The sequence below is a fragment of the Stegodyphus dumicola genome, chromosome X2 (genome assembly GCF_044657685.1).
Source record: "Stegodyphus dumicola isolate Sdum_Otavi_A_Nest chromosome X2, ASM4465768v1".
In the NCBI taxonomy this organism is placed as follows: domain Eukaryota; kingdom Metazoa; phylum Arthropoda; class Arachnida; order Araneae; family Eresidae; genus Stegodyphus; species Stegodyphus dumicola.
In genome coordinates, this window is record NC_140781.1 from 43178783 (window position 1) to 43194851 (window position 16069).

Consider the following 16069-nt stretch of genomic DNA (forward strand, 5'->3'; position numbering starts at 1 on the left):
AGCTCGAAAGTAAGAGTTAAGTAACGATACTGAATCAGAAAATAATATCTGTAAACATTTAAGTAAGATTAATGATCTTATAACAAGAAAAAATACATTATTTCACAATAGATTCATGATTTAAATATTTAATATTTATTTATGTGTCAAAATTATGAAGAAACACATCCGATATATGATGAATAACGTGATGCAACAAATCCTTCCCTTAAGGAAATTCATGAAGATGTAACTAAATATAGAAAAATTTGTATAAAGAAATAAAAGACAAACATGAAGAAATTAAGGAAAACGAAGAAGCTTTAGATATAGTTATTAATTACACAGAAAAGTAACCTAAGTGGTAGTACTTTTTATTTTAGCCAAAAAGGTTTTAAAAAATAGTTTCCTCATAAATGAGAGAATTCAATAATCCTAAAGCTTTAAAAGTGAAAGATTTAAATCCTGGAAAATAGAATCTGATCTTATTGAAAAAAATTCAAACTAGATATGGAGATTCATGCATTGTAAAAATAGAAGAGATGATGAAGAAAAAAAGCATTTCTTAAAAAAAAAATCGAAGAATTAATTTTTTTGATATAAAAATTAAGAGAATTAATAATGGAGATTACATATTCAATTATAAAGGCATGGTGGATGGACAATATATGTATGAATCATAATAATATAAATTTTATATATTTTCATATCTTTTCGAGCTCAGCGTCGCCTTTATACGGAACGACTCTGAGTTCGAATTCTTCCGATTCCATACATTTTCAGGGGGGAAATGTTTAGCCTACTGAATTCCTTTATAATGTTTTGATTTTGTTAAGTATGATTACATCACTCTGTTTTATGTTGAAATGAACCTTTAATTTATGCCCCTCCTAGCGGGGGGGGGAGGGTCGTGACAGAAATCTTCAAAAATACATTTATTCATTTTAATCTCATTTTATATTTATCTTTTATTTTAAAAACTTACGATTTGGAGTATATTTTCATTCTCCTTGTAATTTTTTAGAATCTGTCATATCTAAAAAATATGTAAAAAGACGTATATATGTTACGGCTTCAAAATATAATAACTGGTTAATTAATATAAAATCCTTCAAGGTTTCTTCTAAGTATTGATTGAAATTTCAGTAAATTTTTATTTAATTTAGAGCTTTCATAAGTAGTTTATATAATGTAATATTGCATCAGTTCAAAAACACACACTTATCGAAAAATAAGATCTCCCGTTTTTTTGGCTACACTTTTGTTCTAAAATTTGGTATGGTCCCATAATCGGATAGTTTGAAAAATAAAATTTGCGAATGGGAGAAAGTAGATGAATTATAGTACACTGTTTAAATGCTAAATAAACCAGAATAATTACACTGTTTAAATACTAAATAAACCACAGGGATAATTACCGTATCCGTAAACTGCATAAATACCTTTAATTACAATAGCTAGGTCTAGTTGAATGATTCCAGTTTAGGTCTGCATCTACTATGCTAGTTATTGATATGCCTAAACACCAAATGGTAATAGTGTATTCTTTATTTTGTCTAATTTTTCTTTCTATACCATAGAAAATTATAGTCTATAATTAAGTAGCTTTCCATTCATTCAAATGAAAAGCAAATGAATTCTTTAGATCCTTGTTCTCATCAAATATTGCTGTACATTTTTATTTCGTAAAATTTTACCTAAAATGTAATAGAATCATGTATTTGAAGGGTTTGGAGTAGATGCAATGTATTTCAGATGCATCAATAAAAAAAAAAAAAATGTTTCTTTATTCTATTCCAGGAGAAAGCAAGTGCTTTATTTTCCTGTTTCCTTTTCTAAGTTACCCGTATATTGTGTGCTGCATTGATATGTTAATTTACATCACATTTTAGGATTTCTAATTAACATTTTACGCACTCTAAGCATTGCAAAAGATTTTTTTTTTTTTTTTTTTTTTGCATGTGTTGGCAGTTTTTGGCAGTTGAACTTTCCTATATAACCGAATATAAAAATTATTATAGATGTCGAATTTACTACCAAGAACTTAAACAAAATTGAACACATAAGAAGTGTCAAAGTAAAGATTATAGTACATTATTATTTATAAAAATGATTCCGTAAATATAAATTTTTGTACTACTGTAAATATAAATTTCTGAATGCAAAATACACAGTGCATTTTTAACATAAAGAAAATGCTGATCTTCAGTTGTAGAGATGAATCTAAACAATATTGCTGTTATCGGCTTTGTATTCTTTGCCGTTCCCGTTCTTGATTAAACCTTTCTTTTTTCTTTCTATAAATTACATTGTGTTTTTCTTCTTTTCGTTTTGTTTTTAGTACATTTTGTTTTATGTGAACTTAATCAGAAATTATTCAATGCACATTGTTGATTCAGGTAACATGGTTGTTAATTATACTATGCAATATTACATGCAATGCCTGGACACCCAGACGGTTTTGTGGTTAGGGGAGCCTGACTGGCATATCCAAGGGCTCGGGCTTGAACCCGGAAAAGGCATGGATGTAAAATTGTTTGTCCTGTCATAGGAGGCAACGGTGGCCGCCTATCAGGCGCATCCACAATAAAATGTCCACTGTTTCTGGCCTTAGTGGCAAATGCCTTTACAGGCAAGATCCCGCCATTGGAAAAAAAAATTATAGGCAGTGCCTGGCATATTTTTGTTGGGCGATGCGAACGGTGCTATATTTTTGGTGGACGGTGTGACTCTTGGTATATTTTTATTGATAGTGTGGTTTTTGCATATCTTTGTTGGCCGTGCTGTTTCTAAGTTTAAAAAAAAATTGAAAACTGTGCAATATACTTATACTATATATAAGAATAGATGAAACTAGACAAGTACAATGTAATAAATATATAGGAATAAAGCACAAATAAACCACAAAATTCTAAGAAGATATTTCAAAATTCTTAGTGACACAGCTTGACCTCTTGCAAACGAGGTTTTGAGTTCAAGCTCTGGCTACCGCTCAAAAGGCACGGGCTTAGGGATCGAAATTTTAAAGATTTCCAAAATTTCTCTAATTTCTTATAATCCTGTTTACCTTGTATGGAAAGAAAGCAAACAGACGGTTGGCTCCGAAAAAACTCTGTGCTTGGAACTTCACGCTGTCTTAATTTGTGCTTACCCGTAATCGATTGCTAGCTAAAATGTACGTGTACACTGAGAGAAAACCAGAGTATGACTTGCATTGCATCTCAGAATATATTTAGAATCTAGCATGTCAAGAAACCACGAAATGTACCGTGAATTAAATATATATGATAGTATCGTAAAATTTTTTTAGAAACAAAATATACCAAAATCAATTCAGATAAAATTAAAATATGCTTCTAAAAAATTAATCAATTATAGACAAAATAGTAAGAAATTTAGAACCTAATTCACAAAGACACCTATTTATAAGTCTAATTGTTTTCAAACTAAAAAAAATCCTCAAAACAATAGAAATATATAAAATTACAAATAAAAAACTGCAAACAAATAAAAAATTTTAAAAATTATATTATTGTATGTTTCTGTTGTTTTCGGGAATTCTTCTGGTTTGAAAACAATTAGACTTATACACTGGAAATTTTGGGGATTTCACTGTTTTTGAATTTCATTTCTTTCATGCCTTTGTAAATTAGGTTCTAAATTTCTTACTATTATGTATATATATATATATATGTACACAGAATTCTATATATATAGAGAATTATTTATATGAATATACACATATATAGAGAGAGAAAGCGAGAGAGAGAGAGGAACAGCTATTAGACTTTCGAAGGAGTAATCACGTTTCATTACATCCCTTAAGGCCACTTGTATGATTAATATGTAGAAGCTGCTGCCAAAGAAGCCAGCTCACACCAAAGCTATCTTGAGGAAACAGATCGAAAAGTTTCGTGAGATTACTTGAGTAACAATCAGCTGTGAACACAAAAAAGTTGCGTGCAATGTTGTATTTGTTGTCCCGTTGACGACATTCGGAAGCATCTCTTGGTTATTTTCGTCACGTCTAGGAGCGGACTAACATTTTCTAATGCCCTTATAGGCGCTAAACATGCCATTCCTTAAAAGGAACTCGTAGCAACAATGAAAACATATCTTTCTATGTATCTTTTTTCCCATATCTCTGTTTTTAACTGTCGACATATATTTGTACATATATTTGTCCTCATATAGATTTCCAAAAATTTAAAACGTGTCTTTGTTCAAAAATTTATAAATAGAATTTTTTTTTATCACTCTTTCTTCGCAATACTAAAAGTATAATTTAGAAGAACATCAGATGTGACGCGTATATAAATTGCTCAACAAACACTTAAAATTAGTCTGAATTTTGTGAAAAGAAACCTTTGCTCTATAAAGTTTCAATTATTTAGTGATAATATTACTATTTTAAGTCGACTTCCGACAGCAAAGTCTTTAAGATAAGGTAGCGAATTTTGTGAAAACAGTTTTAACATTACTAAAGAGCATTCTGTGCTCATAAAATCTAACATCCTTTACTGTAAGCGGTAAAAAAAATTCAAAGTGAAATATTCAGTATGTACTTTAACTAGTAAATTAGGAGAATTATCAAACCTTTACATCCGAAAGTCACGAAGCTAAATTATTAATAAATAGTGAGATCTCAGATAAAAGTACACCCAAATCTAATTTTAGCACAGCACTGTTTTTATTAATGCATATGTAATATCCTACACTATAACAAATGTAAGTTAATCCCTCTGCAGGAAGTGACCAACAAATTAGTAAAACAGTGCTTAATAAAACATTTAGGTATGCTCTCTTATTTGGGACGCCGAATATTTTTAGAGGTCCAGGTGCAAATTTAATAAAAGGTAGAGATGATGAAATCATTATTCACCGGAATAAGCAAGCTTTGGTTTTGCAGCTGTTTTATAAATTTGTTGTCATATTTATTTACTTGTGACAGTAATTGGCATCTCCCCCCCCCCAAATATGAATTATGTCAGTAACTTCAGAGAGATCACCCCCACTATCTCTCCAGTTGACCAAATATAGTTTAACATCATCTCCACAAACCTGCGTTGTAGAGTCATTAGGATTTTTTTGGAAGCCAGAGAGATGAAAAATATGCAACCGCCTTCGCCGGGAATCGAACCACGGACCTCTGAAATACCAGTGTGCAGAACCACTACACCACGAAGGCACGCTAGGGAAGTGGAATAAATACCTTATATCGTGAGTAAGTATAAAAAAAAAACACATTTAAAAATACTCTTGCTCTCAAATGTATAGGACAATGTGTAAATATATCCAGTTCTATTTCCAATATTCTGGATTAAATTATTTCGTGCAAACAGGTTACGGCTGTAGTGTGCTTTGCAGTGTTTAGTGTATAACATTAATTAGTGTAATTTATTATAGTCTCTCTGCCATTTTTTCTTTTTTTCTTCCCAAATGCTATATGTATTTTGTAAATCTCTGCTCTCTTTTGCATTATGTCCTTCATTGAACATCATCTAAAGTTTTTTATCACTGCGTTTTCGTTTTCTTACTTGTGTATTTTTCCGTGTTGTGACACTGACTTATCTTGCACATAACCATTTCTAAATTTAAATGTTTATGGAGATACTATGCTGATATACTACTTTGCTTCCATTGTAAATGCTCTTAGTTTTCAGTGAAAACACTAATATACTTTTTATTTTATAATAATTTTATAATCTAAATATCTATACTAGAGATAAGAATTTTTTGAAATTTTAAAACGTAAGCAGAACATAAGGGAGTTTCTTTTTATTGAGTTTACATTTCAAATTAGAATGTTAAATTAAAGAATATTTTATTTGAGGGTTTTTAATAAATTCTGCTATCATTATGCAGATGTAATTTCTTTTTCTATTTCTTGTAAATATAGTAAATGCTCATTGATCACCATCCGAAGTTTTTTTTATCACTGCGATTTTGTTTTACTATTTTTGTGTATCTGATCTGTTGTGACACTGAATTACGTTTTACACATACATTACTAAATTTACTTCTTACTTTCATTAAACTTCATTTCATAAACTTCTCATCTTTATCCTTTTGTACTTCTCATCTTTATCTTTCATTAAACTTCTCATCTTTATTCTTTTGTATCCTTGTAAATATAATGGCTTCGCAGTCTGCCATTTTTTCACTGCTCTGTCATATTCACTGAGTTCCTTTGTTTTTTTAATTGTATCTTGTTTAACTGCAGGAAATATGACACAACCTAACTACTGTATTTTTATGTAACTACATTGTTGTATGTACACATCCATTCATTTTATGTAACTCTATTGACTTTTTCTTATTTTTCTTATATTTTTATTTATTTATTTATTTTATTCATTCTTGCATTTATTAATTTATTTCCCTTGTACTAACCCATCCGCCCTTTCGACCATTGATTGTTGGAATTTGTCACAATCTTGTTCAGTCGTTTACTTTACCTTTGACAGCTGAACTATATATATCTGTTCGACAAAAACTTCATTCTATGCACGTACATCCCAGACATTATGTTACAGATAATTACAACAGTGGGGCTTTTCGGCCGTTGTGCTAACGCCCAGTGGATCGGGCCCCCTTCTGATGGTGAAAAGAAAAGAAAGTAAGTTCAGGTTGGAATATCTCCATGAGTTTTGCATTTGAAGCTATGAAGCTTTCTGCTTTTAACTAAATGAAACGTGTTGAATATTTTGTGTTGAGTTTCACAAATTGGAATTTTTACTCTATGAGGAAAATATAAAAACTAGTTTTATTTTAGCGGTAATCTTCCAGTTAAAATAACAACTGCTTTATGTTAGAAAACATTGTAAGTAGAAATATGTAACTATTTAATGTAACTAACCAGAGCAGATTCATTTAAGTTTCCTTGTTTTCCTTTTATTTCTTTTGTTTCATTTCATCTCTTCCCAGAAAATACATATTAATTAAGTTTTTAAATTGAAAAAGGTCTAAAAAGAAGTTACCCATTTACTGTTTAGCGAAAGTTCTCGTGAGAGGCGCTGCATGACAGTTCTGTGAAGAAATAAGCTTGAGCTTGCTGCTGCGCAGTTTCTTTTCGGGTAAATAAAGTTTAATTATATATTAATGAGAAAAATAGTGTACGTTTGTGAGAGTCTTAGGTGAACGTCCCTTGGCTTAGTTAAATTCGGGGTTGTTGTAACTAATCTCGCTTTTTGATACCACAGCAAGCCCACGAAGTTCACGGTAAGATTGTGTCTGTTATTAGCAAGAGCCTTAGGCCCTATACATGTGACAGTATGCCTTTGCTCAGCTCGGCTCCCAATTATGATGCAGAGCACCCCGGGCGGGCGGGTCCGAGGGTCTTCCACTCCACTTTCCCTACCACTAACCTGTCTAGAGGACTTCCGGCTCGCCGCATATTAAAGTGCCCGTATGCCGCGCACACACACTATAAATTTCCAAATATACATGCCTTCGCCGAGATTTGAAACTGAGCCCTTCGGTACGGCAGTCACTAACCATTATCTCGGTTGGGCGGCCTGCCAGACTGTAAGTACAAGTACTTCGTTTACATTTTAATATTAAGTTTTTCACTAAAAACGATTAATTTTAAAGTATGCGTAAATTTCGCTGTTAACCAATCGAGTTTAGAAATTAAATTCAGTATTAGTCTAGTTCTCTTCAAGCATGTATTTACGATCATTCTTAAAGGATGCCAAGCAAGTATGCTTTTTCTTTAAACACTTTATATGTAGAGCGAAAGGAAGAAAGTATGAATTTTAATTTATTCATCGATGGAAGATTACTTAAAATGAAAAGAGCAAATAACAAGTAAAAACAAAACAAAAAAAATTAATCCTGAAACAAAAAAACACAAACAAGTCATACACAAAATATTAAATTAATTTGGCAATTGGCTTGATCTTTTTCAAAGCCAAGAGAATTATTAAATTTTAACGGACTCGCGTTTGTGAATTATATCTGGAAGAACTTAAATATAAATTTAAAAAAATTATTTAATTTTTAAGTATATATATATATATATATAATTTATTTGCTAAATAATATTGATTAATTGAGTATATTATCTCCTAAGTTTAATTATAGTAGGATTATCTTAAAAGAGTGAATCCATACTAGTAAGTTATATTTTGAAAGATGTTTTGAAGTAACTTGAAAGCAAAATGTTAAAAATGTTTTATCGAAGACTGAAATTAAATCATGAATAACAAAATTTCAATTGTAAATGGAATAAATTAAAGGTAAGAATTAAATTAAATGCATATAATCATTGTCATTGTTCGGAAATTAGTTGACTTTTCAATGGGAACAAACCAACTCCCGTTCAATGAACAATAATTAATAAATAAATACGAAGGTGTTTCGTCTTTACTCGAGCAATAAGGCTAAGCCATATATACAAATAATACTTTTAGGTTTTTCCACACACTCATAATCGCCAAAAAATATTTTGTCTTCATTGTATTAATTTATTTGTTTATTTACTTATATATATAACCTTAAACTGAAAAAAACTTAAAAGTGTAAGATTGGAACTTAAATTTAACTTTTAAATAACTTTTAATTAAAATTAACGTTTTTGCTTACATAGATAGTTAAATAGATAAATACCCAATTGACAAAGGTCAGATAGGAGACAATGTCCATATTTATGCAATCACGCTTAATCCTACTGCAGTTAAAAAACGCAGGAAAGTGGAACAACCCGTGAGCACATATATTATAATTAACAGGAAAAGAATAATTTTCTTGAAACAATTTAACGTTTAACAGTTTTCCTGAACTTTTAGATACTTTGATTTGGAGAATAATTTCATTTGGCTATGTATATTAAGTCGATGTTGGAAACAAGAACACACTACAAAACACAAAGAAAAATGTTTTTATTTCTCTTTCCCCTGTATTCAAATAGGCCCCATTTGGGAATAAAAGCTGAATGGATGCCCACTTAATTTACTTTTATGATGCAGCAATTTATTTTTAACGGATGATTTAACATCGTTTTTGTATTCCATATTATGTTAAATTAAATTATGTACTGTTGCGAATAAAATAGCTCCCTAATATTGTGACATATCTGCTATCACTGCTGTTTCTAGTGCATTTTCTTCTTGTATTTGCATTTCCCACAGAAATTTTGCTTTGAGAGTTTCTGATAGCAATTTTTTCATCGCTCCAAGACAAATAATTTTTTTTTTATTCCTTCAACCCGGTTCATCTGCCAAAGGTTGATCGGGAGTTGATCACATAAAAATTCATACTAAAAATGCATGTGTATGTCTATATCTACATCTATCTGTCTATATGGATAGATAGATAATTAACACGGTATGTAAAAAAGGTAGAAATAGCCCTTTATTTCCAAAGCAGGTAAGATTATAAATTTTAATTGTTAATGTCGATAACCCCTTGTCGAAGAAGAATAAATCTATTGTAATTAGGGAATTTATTAAAAGTTAATTCCCTAGGAAAAGGAATTTAAACTATAGACGTAAAACTTATTAAAAATGTATTTGAATTTTAAACATAAAAAGATAAAAAATATAAAGACAAAATGAAACAAAATTATTTATTAATGATGGCCTGGAAAAAGGCTGACTTTTCAAAGGGAATTAGTTCTTTTCGATAAAATCACCAATAATTAGGAAATCTGATAGCGTTTCATCTCTTTCGTACATACATATATATCTATGAATGAAATCCAATTGAAAAATGCAAAGAAATGTTTTAGTTTCAATTTAAATGAATTTACTTTCAAACACATGAAAGAAATTACCCGACTCGATCTGACATTAAGAAAATTGTCAAAAACCCGATTGCCGGGGAAAACATTGTTAAAGACATTGTTAAAATTGTTAAAAAGCAAATGAATAAAACATTTGAACAAAAAAAAATAGATATATAAATATAGTTTACTATAGTAGACTACTGAAAGGAACCTAGTCATTTATAAATCATAATACAATATTATTAATGTTTGATAGCAGAAATGTTTAAATAAAATAATATAAAAATGTAATACTATAATATAACCAAAAGTCGAAATTTCGGCCGAAACATTTCAACAGAGCCCCGTTTCTGGATTATATCTCGATAATTATCAAAACAAATTCACAAAATTAATCAAAACGTGAGTACAAATAATAAACAAAATTAAGGTAGTTAAAACAAAAATGGTTACGCCATTAACAATTTATGTATTATTATTAATGAATGGTGTTAAAATTAAGTCTAAAACCTATTTAAATAATTTTGTAACCAATTATCAAAATATAATAATCTGCTTCTAAGAAGGAGGCGCAAATTAAAGATCTGAGAAATTTCGTATGTCAGGTTGTTTTAGGATGGAACACTTACTTCAATTTCAGTTCATTCAATCCTTCCGAAATTATCTGTAAGTAAAGTATATTTCTGAAACTCTAGTATTAGACTTATTCATTGCCCAAAATAGGAACAAAACACCTAAGGTTAATAAGTGAATAGTTAAAATAACACGTTTGGATTTTTGAGAGAACAACCGCTAGCTGCGGTATTTCCGAAAATTTCTATATACTTGTAGCATATATTAGGTATTTTACAGTTTTCATACAACTATTCCCAGTCGCTTTTGTTACATATTAAAATATTCGAGTAAGAAATGTAACTTTCTTGTAACAGCATATGAATATAATTATGCTTGAGATAGGGGGAGACAGAAATTAGGCTTTCAGTTTAATGTTGCCACAGATTCCATTTACAAAAAGAAAAACTCGATTTCGACCTACTAAACTACTTACACACTGAGCCATCAAATGCGCTGTGTTGGCAAAAGTCTTCTACTTTGTCCAAACATAAACATTGGTTCCATATCTAGATGTGTAGACATTCATGAGAGACTACTAATAGAACAGATGAACTAGTATCACACAATCTTTATACGTGCAGTGAAACACATTAAAAACAACTAAACACATTTAAAATGCCTTTTCGAAATCTCCTCACGTTCTGTAAATGTCGGAGGATTATCTTAAAAGAGGTAAAAACACTCACTACAGTTTAAAAAAAACTCTAATAACTCCTATTGTATTTGTGTTTACACGTGTGCACTTGGCTCCGCTACTTTCTCTATATTTAGTGAGGTTATTAAGCATTAGTATTCAGTTCCATTACCCTTCAAGAGTGAAATATAAAGCCCCCGTGTAATAGGCTATTCGCGTGCTCAGGGAATCCTAATGGGACAGCAGAAAATCTTCAAAGATTTTTAAAAATTATAAAGATGGCGCGTGGCTGTGAGAGACCTTATTAAAATATACTTGAGTGGAAGCGGTCCACCGCAAGAAGTGCCTCAATCCCTTCCATCAGAGCTATTGATTAGATCGTTAGGAGCTCCAAAGAACTCTAATGATTTTTTTCGCTCGCTCTTTTTGTCTCTCGCTCGCTTTCTTCCTCTTGGCTCTTCTCGATACTTTTATTACACTTAATGAATGGACGCGTGCGGTAGAGAGGCTCTCTCATTAACCTCTTAACAAGCAGTGCGGGCGCTAATACGCTGTGAAATCGTTTCCGCACGCCTGTTTGTATGCTTGGGACGCCGTCTGGGTGCGCACTTCTTCAAGCATCTCTCGTTTTCTGCACGCAGGTGGAACACACCGCGCGGCGGAGTTATTCACTTGGTGTATGATTTTAAAGAGGAAACGCAGAAAAAGATTTAAAACCCATGAAATATTTCAAAAATGTATAATGCTGAATTAAAAACAAGGTTTAAAAATAGTCTTATTTCAAACCAAAAATGAAACAAAAAAAACTGGCTTCCAAACTCATTGGTCAGGGACTTATTAATATTCCCAATTCTAAGAATCTTATTCTGCTTTTGACTCCCCTAGAGCAGGGATTCTCAATCTCTTTTGCCACATGCACCCGTTTCACTATTGCTAGAAGATCATTCCCCCTAATTTCCAAAATTAGGAAAATAAATATATATATTTAGCTAGATTTAGATGATTTTTCAACGTGTTTTATTATTAGTAAACAACAAATAGTGATTAGGTAAAGACCCTCTACCAAGTAGATGTAGGATGCACTTAAGAATAACTTTTGTTTTACATCTATATATATATACAAATGAAAAAAAAAACCCTGTAAAATGCAGTATCAAACGCATTTAAAAATAGTTTTTGAATTCACACTTCATTTGTTATAAAGAAACTGCATGTGCAAGTGAAAATATTTCTTGATTTTCGCTCTCAGCTTTGAAGAAAAGAATAATGTTTCTATCTTATAAAACTAATATTAGAGACTGAACAAAATATTTTAGCTCTTTCAAAACAAAACAAAACGAAAAAAAGGGGGGAGGGGACATGTTAAATAATTGACTGGGAAATGAATGAGAATTTAGTTAACTCATATTTCTTTGTGATAGTTCCAATGATAAAGTTTAGTTTTTTCTAGAAAAGGATTAATAGATCTAAGATTCCTTTCTCTTAACCTTTCATTAACATTTAATTAACAAGTGTCTGAATAATATAAAATCATAAAGCTTTGTTATTCACGAAAAATAAAGTCATACATGCGTAGATATATTTTTAAACGTTTTACTAATTAAATACTTCATTTTTTTCTTCTCTGCAGAAACATTCGAAATCTTCAGTTACTTCGACTTCAGCAGGTATAGAAATAATTGCATGAGATATCGTTAAGACGTAGATTCGAGTTATTGAAGTCAATACTTCTTTCTCAGCACGTTCAGGCTGCTTTTATTTACTGATCCTACCCTGATGAGATAAGTGTTGCTTAAGGATGCAAGAATTCTAAATTTAAATGAGAAAACATTGAGAGCCATTAAAAATATTTTGTTTTAAAAAGTTTTTGGAATACATTCCTTTATTTTGTATCGATTATTAGTCTCGTATAACACATTTTCACACAACACGGTATTTTCTAGGAGCCTATCTATCGTGTATATGAGGAATACCTGTATTTCAAAGCATTGCATTAATTCAGTTGCACAGGTATATAAATGGCAACTATCGAGTTGCATCGTTTCTGGTTTCGCCAAACTGCTTCTGGGCACAAAATGAAGGTAAATAAGATGATTGCTGCGATTAAAAAAATTGTAAGTAATAACCAGCTGCTCTCAGGTGGAGCACATTTGTAAATGATATAAATATCCTGTTTCTAGTCAGATGGCTAGTAGATCGAGAAGGAATGGGAAATAAAACGTAACCGGTTACTGACGGCAATTGTAGGAGTTTAATATTGTTGTAATCCCATGAATTAATTTATTTTATGTTTCTAATTATCAATCGACCGTTTATAAATTATCCATTGATTTTATTTATATTTTGCGAGGTTATTCTGGAAAAGAAGTGATGAAATTTTCTTAATTATCTTTAGAAGTTTCAAATGAAAGATTAAACTAAAACAAATGGAAGCGATAAAGCATTTGCACCAAGTTATAATAAATATTCAATAAAATATTTAAAATGCCCTAATAATAACTGATCATAAACAAGGCTCGGATTTTGATCATATATGCACTTTTTGAGGTATTTTCCTATTTTAAAGTTTTAGAGCTTTTGGGAGGCTTATTAGGGCATTTTGGGGCATTTCAGAATAATTTGAGGAATATTCTAGCAATCAAACTGAAAAGTAAAGTTATTTTTCAATCACCACTGTCTCAACTCCTATGAACTCACTTTTACGAGGCAGGCATGCCCTATCTACAGAAAACAGTTTATGTACTTTGTCTGCCCTATCTATCAATACAAGCTTTTTCAAGGTATGCTTGTCAAACCCAAAACTTCAAAATATTTTGCTCATTATCGAAAATTAACTCTTGATTCACTGCTGAATGTATGCATTTCCTGCATATTTTGAAGAAAAAAATCCACAGCTCTTTAGGTATGCACATAGGAACTTTGAATTTGCTGTAAAGCAATTAAACAGCGGCACTTTCATTTACCTTTTCTTTCATACTTTTTTGCCTTTCAAGAATTATCATGGGCTTTACATTGGAAAATAAGCGCAAGTTACCGAACATATCGGAATGATCCGCGTTATATCCACACCTGGAAATCTTCACTGAAATTCGTGGATATTAAGAAGGGTGAACATTATGTTTGCATATACGGTATTCTTCTATTCACGAAAACTAAACACAAACTTGCTTGTTTTTTCTTTCAGTAATAGAAAATTCATAATGAAATGATCATTCATAATTAAAGAGCAATTCATAATTAAGAAAGATTAAATAAGTTATGGATGATCTGTCATATTCTCTACTGCGAAATTGTACTATTTATGTTATTGTTGTTGTAGTTAATCTCACTTGTCTGACCTAATGAGAACAAACCCGTGAATTCTATAGTGGCAAAGAGTGTCAGATTGCTTCTGTTGTTGGCATGAATCTTGAGCACCGTAAAGGTGGCAGTATGACTTTTCATAGTTCAGCCCCAATTTTGAAGGAGACTACACCGGAGGGTCATGTCCAAGAGTCTCCCATCCTTTTTCCTTTCTCATGAAACCACTCGAGAGGCTCGCCGCATATTTTGAGTGGAGTACCTCTATGCCGCATGGGCAAACAAACATCCATGCCTTCTCTGGGATTCGTACCTCGGCCCGTCGTTACAACAGTCATGACCATTTATCGGTTGAACGATATACTATTTATAACTACGGTAATAAACTTTATTATTGTATATGTTACACGTGCTAAAAATAATCAAGCACAAAAATAATCTTGAACCTATATTTTGCTTTCTTTTCATTCAAGACTAAATTCGGTTAAGTATGAAAGAGAAATAAATAGTTATATTTTACCGTACAAACTAGTGGAATTTTTATCCGAAATAGAAATGGCTTTTCTTTTTATCATTACTTATATGTTTACAGTTATCCTTCTGTGCATATCATAAAATAGCATCCTTCTATATTACAGCTGTTACTACTACTATTTTTACTATATTTTACTTCTGAGATGATGATATAATAATTTGCATATCTTAAAGACAGTGGTATGTTTGATTTAATTTCCTATTAAAACTTTGTATAATTTACGTAGTTGGAGCGTTTATAAAGTGTGTAATGTAATCAAATAAATAAATAATAATATTTTCTATAATTTATAACTCATTTTAAATTCGACTAAAATATGCTCGATCAATTGCCTACACTGGCAAAAAATGATGTGATGCTTTGGAAGTCAAATTTTATCTTGAATAAACTTTGAACCTTGATTTAAAAAATGGCATCGAGTTGACTGCTTCAGATTTAGTTTTTGAACTGTTCCACCATAACCATATTAGATGTTAGTATGCATCTATAAAATTAAAATAATAACTCCAAAAAGCGTTTAAAATGTCTTCTTTTACACATTACAGTTTAGGCTCAGTTCTATTCAATTATTATTAGTATGCAAGAAGATTAGGTTTGTGTTTGGTCTCAGTTTATTATGGCAAAACACGCTAGGGCTATCTACGTAAGGGAAAGGATGCCTTCGTAAGAGAATATTTAAGGGAAACTGGTTCGTACACACGTTATACATGGGAAAAACTAAGAAAACGCACATGCAGGTAGCCCATTTGCCTGGAATTGAACCGAAGTCGTAACTATCAACGTTCAGCGATTTCACCGCTGGGCCGTTTGTGGATCCAAGAAGATTAGACACTTTAATCCTGAAAACTATGAAGTATCAAGAACATGAATGTGTTATTTTCGTAGACTTAATGATAATGAACTTTCTTCTTTGACTATAGATATGAAAGACAAACTTCTATGTTCTCACGTCTTTAGGACAGCAAAATCAAAGATGATAACTGGATTAGAAAAGAATGTCCTTTGAGAGCAGTCAGGGAACAAAATGTAATTAATCAACACTTGGTTGAGTGAGGAATACATCATTACATCCTATCAAATTACAACTGATGAAACAATTTGTTAAATTGTAGAAAAAAAGATGAAATTTTTAATGATCCACAGATACGAGAAACCTTGTAAGTAATTCACGATTCATCAATTCAATGAAATGGATAAAGCCATTTTATTATCATCAATGTAAACACTATCATTTAACAAAGAATATGCTAAAGAATTAAAAAAAAAAGAAAAGAAAACT